Here is a 13,530-nt window from a genome sequence, read left to right on the forward strand (position 1 = left end):
TAGTTGTGGTAGTCTTGTAGAGGAAAGCAATCTTCCTGGACTGTAATCTTCAAAGCAGGGACTATGTCATGATGCCTCTCAGACTAGGGCTCCAGTGCTTTTTGAGGCTTCTTGGTGCTATGGCAATTTAAACATTTTAAAAAATAATGACGTAAGAGCATCAGAATCACTAAAAGAACTGACGATGCATTTGCTCAGCCCCAGACTCAGTAAAGAGCACAATGACTAGAGCCTTGCGTGGATACAAAATTTGTATCTGCAGCCAATCTGCAAAAATTGTCCGTGGATATCTGCAGATTTGTAGGCTCTACTAATGACAAGCATACCTGTACATAACACTATAACTGGCAGCGTGAATGGGGAGGAAAATGAAGGGAAAGAAATACAAAACAAATGGGAAGCAAAACTTTGTACAAGAATAATCTTCATGTCCCTGTAATCCTGATTTTTTCTGCTCTTGCATTTGATGTTATTGATGTGAGGTGATGGTGCTAATATTGTTCTGTTTGGGCCTGGCTCATGCAAAACTTGTCTGAGCTTCAGGAGGAGTTTAGCCTCAGTAAAGATGCAGAGCAAATCGTGTAGAGATTCTTGGGGTAAATGACGTAGTGTCATACAAAAGTGTCTGAAATCATTTGGAGCTCAATTCAATACAAAATAATTTAGCTTCTGCTTTCTGCTGGATGATGAACTGGGCCATTATTTACAAATAATGCTTATGGTAAAGTTGCCTTACACCAATTGTTTTATTAGATTAGTTTAGTATACAGGATATCATTCATCTCATTATATTTAAATTATATTAAAATGACCCTGTTATATTTAATACAGTGACTCTGAGAAAAAATAATTAGCCTTTCAACTAGACAGGGGACTGCACTGTTTTGTTCGTTTTTGTTTGTTTTACTTTCTGCTTAGTATGTATGCTTGACTGTATCTAAACTGGTCTACTCAGTTTACATACAGTCAAGGTTTATGGTGAGTCTTTTTTGCCCTCTTGTGGTACAAATAGAAAACAAGCACTAAGCTGTACTTACTAGTGTGCCCTGTTGTGTGTTTTAAGGCCCAATTCTTCAAATACTTTAGCATATGAGTAACTTGACTTGTGGGAGTAGTGCCATTACATGCAAGTAAAGTCACCCAATGTGTAAGCGTTTGCAGTATCAGACCCTTAGTTTGTACCACATGTGAACACACAAAAATCGTTTAACATTTTGATTTTTAAAACTAACAAATACAAGGTAAATTCAAAGTTTTTGGATTTGTGACATAATTCTTTTATTTTGAAAAAAGTCCATAAAATTGCTATCATTAACCATAATGGGTGTTTACGTTTATTAAAATCTATTATATAAATAGTTATTTCAGGACTTTTAAAAAAAACAGATTGACTTATTTTTTAATTGAGAATTACTGATTAAATAGAATTTAACAACTCCAAAGGAACCCCTCAATTCCATCATTTAAATAATCCCTGCGTTTTTATGTTACATAGTAACTGACAGGTTTTAATAACATCATTCTTTTTACTTCTTTATCATTTGTATAGCTCATATATCTCCTTCCCCTCCTCCCTCCTGTAGGATATTTTACATGTATTCTTGGAATCCAGAAGAAAACTTCACACATCTGAGGCACAAGGGAATAAGGGCCTGATCCAAAGCCCATTGAAATTAGTGGGAAAATTACCATTGACTTCAATGAGCTCTGGATCCAGGCCCTAAATACTGAATTTTTGAGAACAGGACTCTACTGAAATTGACCCATTAAGAGCAGGTGCAATTACTATACAACTTCATGTCTGGAAAGAAATGAGAACAGTCATCAAGGGTAGAATTTTTCAAAGCAATGAGTGTTAGCCTAATTCTGTTCCAACTAAAGCCAATGAAAAACTTTTAGGCTGAGAAGACTCCTAGGTTCAGAGGACGCAAGAAAAAAGACCCTTATTACATTAGGAAACATAGATACATTAAAAGAGATTCTCCCCAAATAGCCAGGATTATCCTGAGTTCCAAAACAACATAGTCCCTTGGTCAAGCAAGGAAAAATGTTAAAACAGCCTTGAATAACCAAAGCCCTGGTCTATATAACAACTTACTGCTTCCAGACAAGGTGCTGATCTACAGTTCAGATTTTTGTGTATGCTGATTAACCAGGTTTATGGCCCGATAATGAAAACTGACCTTCTGCCTCAATTTTCTTGTACATGCCATCCCGTAGTAGGAAACTGGATTATTTTCCCATATAACATACTACTTCCCTTGCTCCACACTTCCTGTTTAGTCTCATATTGCACTTCATGAGAAGTGTGCATGGCAATTATGTAAGGCAACCAAAAGAAAGAAGAAAGAAAAAAAAGAACAACTATATTTTCTCCTAAATAAACCACCTTTACAATGCAAGTTGTTTTGGAACAAGTCACTTTAATGTTTTCTTCATAACCTGAACAAAGAATGGAATACATGGGGATTAGATGTTCTATCAGACTTTTAGGAATAGAACATATTGGAGTCATTTGACAACTATGTGAAAAAATTCCATTTCCAACATTTTCCCTGCTTCAGGTTCCTCCATGTTAGAAATGACAGTGAGATATATTAGCTTGTGGAATTAGTCTCCCAGTGGAAGCAATGGAAGTTTGTCCCTTTGCATATTAAAAACTACATTTCCACTGTGCACAATAGAGATTAATCCTGAACTGGCAAGGAGATGGAAGAGTTGTTCTAATAAGTCTCTTCCGTTTCTAGACTCTATGACAAAGATTATGCTTCATCCATTATATCAGTGACACTCCACCTTATCTGAATTCACCATTTAACTTCAAACTTACAAGAATGCGACAAATCAAGAAACTAAGCCTTGTGGGAAAAGATTGATACTACTTAAAATAACAGGTTTCAGAGTAACAGCCGTGTTAGTCTGTATTCGCAAAAAGAAAAGGAGTACTTGTGGCACCTTAGAGACTAACCAATTTATTTGAGCATGAGCTTTCGTGAGCTACAGCTCAAGCTCATGCTCAAATAAATTGGTTAGTCTCTAAGGTGCCACAAGTACTCCTTTTCTTTTTACTTAAAATAACAGGTTTATACATAATCAAAAGGGGTCCATTATAAATTTCAACTCTGACTGCATACTTTTTATAATAATGTGGTAAATAAATAATACAAAGTACAGTTTTCATGTAATTCCATTTAAAGTAATACTAATCTCTAGTTATCACAGAGTGATAACCATGGCTTTTTATCTTCTTGTTGGCTGTCTTACAGGTTAATTATGTAGTATAATAAAAATTGAATTAGCTAATGTTATAGCATGAAATATTAGGATTAAGGATGGTGTGATGGGATATATAAACCCCACACTGATGAGTAAGGGGTTTGTGAGGCGGCCCTTCACAGCCACACCTGCAGGGCCTGCACAAGCTGGAGGCAGAGCTTTAAAAAGGGGAGAAGAGCTCTTCAGAGCAGGGCAGTGGAAGGGAGCAGACAACTGCATGGACGGGAAAGTACTGCCCAGGAGCCCATTGCCTGAGACTTGACAACACAGACCTATGCAAACCCACATAGAAGAGGCAAGTGACTGAGCGAGCAGGTCAGAGACTTCATTGGAATAAGAAAAGGAGTACTTGTGGTACCTTAGGGACTAATCAATTTATTTGAGCATAAGCTTTCATGAACACAGCTCACTTCATTGGATGCATACTGTGGAAAATACAGAAGATGTTTTTATACACACAAACCATGGAAAAAAAGGGTGTTTATCACTACAAAAGGTTTTCTCTCCCCCCACCCCACTCTCCTACTGGTAATAGCTTATCTAAAGTGATCACTCTCCTTACAATGTGTATGATAATCAAGGTGGGCCATTTCCAGCACAACCAACAGGAGAGTGGGTTTGTTGAGGAGGGTGGGGAGAAAACCTGGATTTGTGCTGGAAATGGCCCACCTTGATTATCATACACATTGTAAGGAGAGTGATCACTTTAGATAAGCTATTACCAGCAGGAGAGTGGGGTGGGGGAGAGAAAACCTTTTGTAGTGATAAACACCCATTTTTTCATGCTTTGTGTGTATAAAAACATCTTCTGTATTTTCCACAGTATGCATCCGATGAAGTGAGCTGTAGCTCACGAAAGCTTATGCTCAAATAAATTGGTTAGTCTCTAAGGTGCCACAAGTACTCCTTTTCTTTTTGCAAATACCAGCTAACACGGTTGTTACTCTGAAACCTGTCATTATGCAAGGCACTGCATTTAGCCGTATGGAGTGGAAATCTATCAACTGCATGAAAAAACTTGTACAGATACAGACAGACATCATCATCCTTTCCAAATGCAAACAAATGGACATCGTACCAAAAGAACTGAAGGTAAAAAATTCGTTACAATCTACATACCACACAGACTATGCTGACAGCTTGTGCCACATGCTCTCAAAGAAACTGCGGAACCACCTGATCAACATCCTCTACAGCAAACAGGGAAAAATAAAGAATGAGCTCTCAAAAATGGATACTGTCATAAAAAACCAACCTTCCACACAAACTTCCTCATGGCTGGACTTTATTAAAACTAGACAAGCCATTTACAACACACACTTTGCTTCTCTACAAAAGAAAAAGGACACTAAACTTTCTGAACTACTACATGCCACAAGGGGCCACAGCAATGGTTCCCTCAACCCACCCAGCAATATTGTTAACCTATCCAACTATACTCTCAGCCCAGCAGAAGCAGCTGTCCTATCTCGGGGCCTCTCCTTCTGCCCCTCCACCCCCATAAATATGATACAGTTCTGTGGTGACCTAGAATCCTATTTTCGACATCTCCGACTCAAGGAATATTTCCAACACACCTCTGAACAACATACTAATCCACGAAGACCTCCCTGCCAACACTACAAAAAGAAGGATTCTAGGTGGACTCCTCCTGAAGGTCGAGACAGCAGACTGGACTTCTACATAGAGTGCTTCTGCCGATGTGCATGGGCTGAAATTGTGGAAAAGCAGCATCACTTGCCCCACAACCTCAGCCGTGCAGAACACAATGCCATCCACAGCTTCAAAAACAACTCTGACATCAAAATCAAAAAGGCTGACAAAGGAGGTGCTGTTGTCATCATGAATAGGTCAGAATATGAACAAGAGGCTGCTCGGCAGCTCTCCAACACCACTTTCTACAAGCCATTACCCTCTGATCCCACTGAGAGTTACCAAAAGAAACTACAGCATTTGCTCAAGAAACTCCCTGAAAAAGCACAAGATCAAATCCGCACAGACACACCCCGGGAACCCCGACCTGGGATATTCTATCTACTACCCAAGATCCATAAACCTGGTAATCCTGGGCGCCCCATCATCTCAGGCATTGGCACCCTGACAGCAGGATTGTCTGGGTATGTAGACTCCCTCCTCAGGCCCTACGCTACCAACACTCCCAGCTACCTTCGAGACACCACTGACTTCCTGAGGAAACTACAATCCATCGGTGATCTTCCTGATAACACCATCCTGGCCATTATGGATGTAGAAGCCCTCTACACCAACATTCCACACAAAGATGGACTACAAGCCGTCAGGAACAGTATCCCCGATAATGTCACAGCTAACCTGGTGGCTGAACTTTCTGACTTTGTCCTCACCCATAACTATTTTACATTTGGGGACAATGTATACCTTCAAATCAGTGGCACTGCTATGGGTACCCGCATGGCCCCAAAGTATGCCAACATTTTTATGGCTGACTTAGAACAACGCTTCCTCAGCTCTTGTCCCCTAACGCCCCTACTCTACTTGCGCTATATTGATGACATCTTCATCATCTGGACCCATGGAAAAGAAGCCCTTGAGGAATTCCACCATGATTTCAACAATTTCCATCCCACCATCAACCTCAGCCTGGTCCAGTCCACACAAGAGATCCACTTCCTGGACACTACAGTGCTAATAAACAATGGTCACATAAACACCACCCTATACCGGAAACCTACTGACCGCTATTCCTACCTGCATGCCTCCAGCTTTCACCCTGACCACACCACACGATCCATCGTCTACAGCCAAGCTCTGTGATACAACCGCATTTGCTCCAACCCCTCAGACAGAGACGAACACCTACAAGATCTCTATCAAGCATTCTTACAACTACAATACCCACCTGCGGAAGTGAAGAAACAGATTGATAGAGCCAGAAGAGTTGCCAGAAGTCACCTACTACAGGACAGGCCTAACAAAGAAAATAACAGAACGCCACTAGCCGTCACCTTCAACCCCCAACTAAAACCCCTCCAACACATTATCAAGGATCTACAACCTATCCTGAAGGATGACCCAACACTCTCACAAATCTTGGGAGACAGGCCAGTCCTTGCCTACAGACAGCCCCCCAACCTGAAGCAAATACTCACCAGCAACCACATACCACACAACAGAACCTCTAACCCAGGAACCTATCCTTGCAACAAAGCCCGTTGCCAACTGTGCCCACATATCTATTCAGGGGACACCATCACAGGGCCTAATAACATCAGCCACACTATCAGAGGCTCGTTCACCTGCACATCCACCAATGTGATATATGCCATCATGTGCCAGCAATGCCCCTCTGCCACGTACATTGGTCAAACTGGACAGTCTCTATGTAAAAGAATAAATGGACACAAATCAGATGTCAAGAATTATAACATTCATAAACCAGTCGGAGAACACTTCAATCTCTCTGGTCACGCGATTACAGACATGAAACTTGCGATATTACAACAGAAAAACTTCAAAACCAGACTCCAGCGAGAGACTGCTCAATTGGAATTCATTTGCTAATTGGATACAATTAATTTAGTCTTGAATAGAGACTGGGAGTGGCTAAGTCATTATGCAAGGTAACCTATTTCCCCTTGTTTTTTCCTACCCCCCCCCCATTCCTCAGACGTTCTTGTTAAACCCTGGATTTGTGCTGGAAATGGCCCACCTTGATTATCATACACATTGTAAGGAGAGTGATCACTTTAGATAAGCTATTACCAGCAGGAGAGTGGGGTGGGGGGAGAGAAAACCTTTTGTAGTGATAAACACCCATTTTTTCATGGTTTGTGTGTATAAAAACATCTTCTGTATTTTCCACAGTATGCATCCGATGAAGTGAGCTGTAGCTCACGAAAGCTTGTGCTCGATAAATTGGTTTCTCTAAGGTGCCAAAAGTACTCCTTTTCTTTTTGTGAATACAGACTAACATGGCTGTTACTCTGAAACTTGATTGGAGTAATTTATTCTGGGGAGCTAAAAGGGGCTAGGGACAGGAAGTTGTCCCTGGGGAGCAGTTTAGCACCCCGGATTGGAGCCTGGTGGAGAGAGCAGGCCCAGGAGCCCCACCCACCCCAAGAGGACACTACAACACTAGGAATCTTCATCTAGATGAGAGACCAGCTGAAAAAGGCATTGACTGTTCAAGGGCTCAACCCTCAAAAAATCTCAGGGCTAAAGGGGAGGACTGGAAATCATTGGGGCCAGGGCATTGAAGGACCTGACTGTGGTTTCAATGGGGAGATGCCCTGCTAAAACCCCACCTGACCACTAGGCAACACTGTTGGTGATTGTGCACATTCTACAGATGGGCCAACAGTTTTGTGCTCCCTACGTGCTTACTTGCACTAGAGTATAGATCTTTCCAAGTTATGACTAGTATCTTCCTTTTACCTCTCTTCAACACAAAGCAGTATGGCCAAACTTCTCAGACTCCCAAATATGCTGAGCTTCCACAACTCCTATTTAAATCAGTGGAAGTTACAGGAGCTCACATCACCTTTGAAAAATCTGATCACTTTTATTTAGGCACCTAAAGATATATTCAAAATCTTTGGCCTGTATTTCTTCACATTTATGGCTTAACACAAAGTTTCCTGTTCTTAAAAAATACCCATTGAACATCTGATTGCCACACAAATTACACAAAATTGTGCAAAATGGTCTTTATGTGAAATTTATGTTTCATCATTAATTATTTACTATTGAATGGCACCTTTGATTGCTTTGCGGTAAAATCCAACAGTCACGTCCCACAATCCTTATTCAACCATAACTCCCACTGATTTCCACTGGGAAAATGTCATAATTGTACTTGAATGAGAACTGTGCCTCAGTCAAATCTCTGGACTGTAGTGTTTGGTCCCAAAGCAGCAAAAGAAGAATTAAAAAAGGAGAATACTGGCCTGCATGATGAGACACTGTTAATCAACAAATGAAAAATTAATGAGAAACAAATTGGATGCACAATTAAAGATACTTACAAAATGGGATGTGTGGTACTGTACTTATAAGGAACACAATAAAGTGAATACTTTAAATTAATTAGTATGTTTTTATCCTCCTCCCACTAAAATCAGTGGGAAGTTTGCTGCTGACTTCAGTGGGAGCAGAATCAAGGCCTTTAAACTGCATGCAAAATTGTTTGGTTTGATTCAAATTGTCATTCATACAGCCATCCACAGCTATATATTTATCTTTAGGTATTAGAGAGACAAGGCAGGTGAGGCAATGTATTTTATTGGATCAACTTGTGTTGGTGAGAGAGACACGCATTCGAACCATACAGAGATTTCTCCACTGTGGCTTGAAAGCCTGTCTCTCTCACCAACAGAAGTTGGTCCAGTAAAAGATATTACCTCACCCACCTTGTCTCTCTCATATGCTGGGACCAACTTGATTAGAACTACACTGCATATATGTCTAGGTATAGCTACCTAGATATAGATGGATATACCCTACTATTTTCTCAGTAGAAAATAAAAGCACACCCTTTAACATTCACAGATTTGTTTATATAAAGGAGAGTACAATTAGCATGGCAATTTTTATCATTTAAGTTATTCAGCACTGGAGTGCGTTAGATTAAAATTATACACATATAACTAGGAGGGCATTTGCTAACAAAATGGGAAGCTTTGAAAGGAACCAATCTAGCAACAAAACAAAACTTATGACTTGTTGAGATTTAGCTATGAAAATTCCCTCAACATTAAGATCCTGGTACAAGAAGTTGCTGAAGCACAAGCCTAACTTTGAGGATCTGAGCAGCCTCATTGACCTCAATGAGACTAGTCACCATGTTTAAGTACCTTGCTGAATTTGCACCTAACAGAAGAGAACACTTTGATGGGCACACATTTAAAACTTTAAACAAGCTATTTAAAATCCCATATAACATGTCTTTAAGATGACAATTCTAAACTTGCAAAATGCTGACTTCAGTGGAATTGTGCTTATAAACTCCACAAATCACCTTGAAAAAGAAGGGTTTTGCTGAGTGTAACTCAAGAGTTCAGAAGAAAATATCATCAGCTTAGCTTAGGCCTTGTCTACACTACCAAGCTTTGACGACAAAAGTGATGTCGACACTCAAAAATCTGCATAATAAAAATCGGAGTGTCGTGTTCACACTCGCTCCTTCTGTCGGCAGAGTGCGTCCACAGTTGGGGCACTATCATCGACAATGTGAGCAATGGACTGTGAGTACCTATCCCACAGTCCAGCTCGACACCTTCTGTCACTAGGTGTTGTGGGAAGGCGGAGCGGATTGCAGCACATCTTAGAACTGGGCTCAATGTCCCGTGATGCATTGCTTTCTGTCCCAGCACTCCATGGGCTTCCGGCTTTCTTTTGCGGCATTTTTCAACGGCCCTTCTTTGCTGTGCACCCAGGTATCTTTGTGAGACGGGATGGATCCTGCACTGCTCTCCTATTCTCTGTTAGCTGTCATGAAGACATTGCAGATGGCAGTGCAGTTAATCACAAAGTTCCTAACTGAAGAAGCTCCCAGTTGTGTGACATGCTATGTGATATGGCTAGGAGCAACTTTAGATTGCTTTTGGCATTCACAGAACAGCTGCATAGGGTAGACCATCACTTTTGGGCTTGGGAAACAAGCATTGAATGGTGGGATCGTATCATCATGCACGCGTGGGATAATGAGCAGTGGCTTCAGAACTTTCGGATGTGGAAAGCCACCTTCCTGGAACTGTGTGCAGAGCTCGCCCCAGCACTACGGGACAAGGACACCATAATGAGAGCTGCCCTATTGGTAGAGAAGCGTGTAGCAATCACTGTGTGGAAGCTGATGACTCCAGTCGGCTGCGAATAAATTTGGAGTTGGGAAGTCGACTGTTGGGGCTGCGTTAATGCAAGTGTGCAGAGTAATTAATTGAATCCTGCTATGAAGGACCGTGACTCTGGGAAATGTATGTGAAATAGTGGACAGCTTTGCAGAAATGGGTTTCCCTAACTGTGGAGGGGCGATGGATGGCAAAATTTTGGCACTAGACCACCTTGCAAAGGAGTACATCAATAGGAAAGGGGTACTTCTCCATAGTGTTGCAGGCACTTGTGGCTCACCGTGGGCGTTTCACTGACATCAACGTGGGATGGTCCGGGAAGGTGCATGATGCACGCATTTTCAGGAACACTGGCCTGTATAGAAAGGTACAAGTGGGGACTTTCTTTCCAAACCAGAAGATTACAGTGATCCTAGGAGATCCAGTGTACTCCTTACAGCTGTGGCTCATGAACCTTACACGGAAAACCTGGACAGCAGTAAGGAGCAGTTCAACAACAGGCTGAGTAGATGCTGGATGACAGTGGAATGTGCCTTTGGCAGATTAAAGGTGCACTGGCGATGCCTTTATGGCAGATTAGACCTTAATGAGAATAATATTCCCATGGTGATAGCCGCATATTGTACATTGCATAATCTTTGTGAAGCTTTGAGTGGTGAAAGGTTTGAGTGGAGTGTGGAGGTAGAGCGCTTGGCTGCTGATTTTGAGCAGCCAGGTACAAGGGCTATCAGAGGAGCTAGAGGGGGCCAATTCAAATCAGGGAGGCTTTGAGGCAACACTTTGAAAATGAGAACCAGTAATGTCTATCTCTGTGATTGGTGCTGCAATGTTACATTACATGTAGTTTTCCTAGGAAGTAATAGTGATATCTGGGGCCTTACTTTCCAGCAAGCACATGAATAAACTGTTTGTGTATGTATTGGTATTGCTTGCTATCTCAATTTGCAGAAAACAAATAAAGATGAGCAGGGCTTTGGAGCTGTGCTCCGGCTCCGCTCCAGCTCCAGGCAAAAACCTGCAGCTCTACTGCTCCGGAGCTGCTCTGCGGGCTCCACTCCACATCCTGAAGATGAGTTACCACTCAAAAACTTTGCTTTTATTGGACAAGAAACAACGCATCCAAAACACCCAAAGATGCTTGGTGGGAAAGGAGGTACCAGGGAAGGGCAGATTTTCAGAGCTGTGTGTAGGTCCAGCTATCATTAAGAAAGTTGTCTGAGGGGGTGGAATAAAGGGGAAACAGAGAAGTTCCAGAAAGTGGACTGTGTGGGTGGAGTTTGGGGGGGGCATAGAAGAGAGTTCTGAATGTGCTGCAGGGGAGGGCGGGTACTGATCTCCTCAGTCTGCAGCATCATTAAGGACTTCAGCTTCTGCATTTGCTCCTGAATTACTTTAATCAACCGCTCAGTAGTGTCCTTAACAGATTTTCTTTTCTGGCCTGCCTTTCAGCTTCTACCACTCCTTGTGTTCCCTTTTCTCTGCATAGGAGGAGTGACTCCTTTTGGTGGTTCTCAGGCAGGTTTATCAGTAACACAGTGCTCCAGCTGAGTCACATTGTCTGCATATTAACTAGTACAAACTCCTTCCAGGGTATACAGTCCACTGGGGCCTATCTCAGTACCCCCCTCTCTCTCTAGACCTCCCTGCGCTTTGGTCTCTAAGTAGTCCAGCCCTGGTATGGAACTGTATCTCCAGGGCTTCCTCACTGGAGACACTATCTTCCTGCAGCCCTCCCCAGGCTCAGTACCTACTCAGTCCCAACAACCAGCCAGGAGCTCCCTCAATGCTCCCCTGGTCTCTGCAAGCAAACCATCCGTAGCCCTACTGCTCTTCCAGGCATCCAGGCCTGCAGTCCTTTTTTCTCCTGCTCCAAGCAGTAACTGATTACTGCTCTGCTCTGCAGCTCCTTTTATATGGCCCTCCGGGGCCCTGATTGGCTGCTTCCCCTGCAGCTACTCTAGCCTGCTTGGAGGACCTCTCTACTGCTCCTTCCTTGGAATGAGTGTGGTAGAACTGTGAGGCCTCTAGCAAGGGGCCTTTGGACCTAGTCCATCCCATCACTTGAGGGTACATCTACTACATGCTTGTGGCTTCCGCCCTACTCCCTATGTTGCTTGTCTGTATGCCGCTTTGGTCCCTGTACAAGTGATTGCTGAATCGCACGGGAAAGTTTCCTACAATGGGAAAGGAACAAAGTTTCTCTGCCAAGGAACCTTCCGCAGAGGATTATGAAGTTCCTCTAGAAAACTTTCCTGGAGATCTCTCTGGAGGATTCCCGTGAGATCTCGGCGTGCATCAACACCCTGTTCCGCCATACTGATTAGCTACACAGAGAAATGTCCATTTCACAGAAACACAGCCAGCCTTCTACATTTCTATACCCTGAACCCACCTCCACATTACACAAACCACAGCCACTTACCAGATGTCTCCTCTCCTGCTTCTTGCTCGCCGGAGAGCAACTGCTGAGACTGGCTAGACACCTTTGGAGTGGTGAACAGTTCCTGGATGCCTGCCTCACTGGGTGACCCTGCCAGGAGCTCCACATCATTGTCTAACTCCACCTCTTCATCAATGACTTTGCCCTTCGGATTAGGTCCTCTTTCCACTGCCTCCAGGCCCACCGAAGTACCCACGGGGCTCTTGGCAGTCGAGGTGCGGTCACCACCGAGGATAGCGTTCAGCTCCTTATAGAACCAGTACGTCTTAGGTGCAGCATTGGAGCAATCGTTTGTCTCCCTCGCCTTATGGTATGCCTGCCTCAGCTCTTTTATCTTCACTCTGCACTGCAGCGCATCCCGATCACAGCCCTTTTCGCACAAGCCTCGAGAAATGTGCCTGTAGGTATTCCAATTCCTACGACTCAAGCGCAGCTGGGACTGCACAGCCTCCTCTCCTCATATACTGAGAGGATCCAGCACTGGTCCAAGAAGGAGAGCGTTTGCTGCAGTTACCTGCCATGGTCGCCTGGGAGGATGCAATGAGACCTCTCCATGCCAAGCAAACAGGAAATGGAATTTCAAAAATTCCGGGGGCTTCTAAGGGGGAGGGGCGGATGGCTGTTATCTGACTGCAGGGCAGTAGAGTTCAAACTGCTGACCAGAATGATCACGATGAGCTTTGTGGGACACCTCCTGGAGGCCAATTAAAGAAATAAAATCAAGTGTGGTGTCTACACTGGCATTTTGTTGGCAAAAATTTAGAGGAAAAAGACTTATGTCTCTCATTGGGGTGGTTGTATTTTGCCACCAAAACACGGCATTTTTGCCACCAAAAGTCCCATCGCAGTGTGTACATATTCACTGTTTTGTTGAAAAAAGCTGCATTTTGTTGACAAAACTTTGTAGTGTAGACAAGGCCTTAGTTTAATTTAGCTGATGTAACACTAAGCTGTCAGTATTATGAAAAGATAGACATTTGACTCAGTATT

The 13,530-nt window shown here is 42.9% G+C and overlaps 1 protein-coding gene across 1 annotated transcript in view; it reads left to right on the forward strand.

Moving 5' to 3' along the window:
- The window catches only part of KCNQ5 (potassium voltage-gated channel subfamily Q member 5), a 531,067-nt gene that overhangs the window by 514,037 nt on the left and 3,500 nt on the right, over window positions 1-13,530 (forward strand). The window lies entirely within an intron of this gene.

This window comes from Lepidochelys kempii, chromosome 3, assembly GCF_965140265.1.
Source record: "Lepidochelys kempii isolate rLepKem1 chromosome 3, rLepKem1.hap2, whole genome shotgun sequence".
In the NCBI taxonomy this organism is placed as follows: domain Eukaryota; kingdom Metazoa; phylum Chordata; order Testudines; family Cheloniidae; genus Lepidochelys; species Lepidochelys kempii.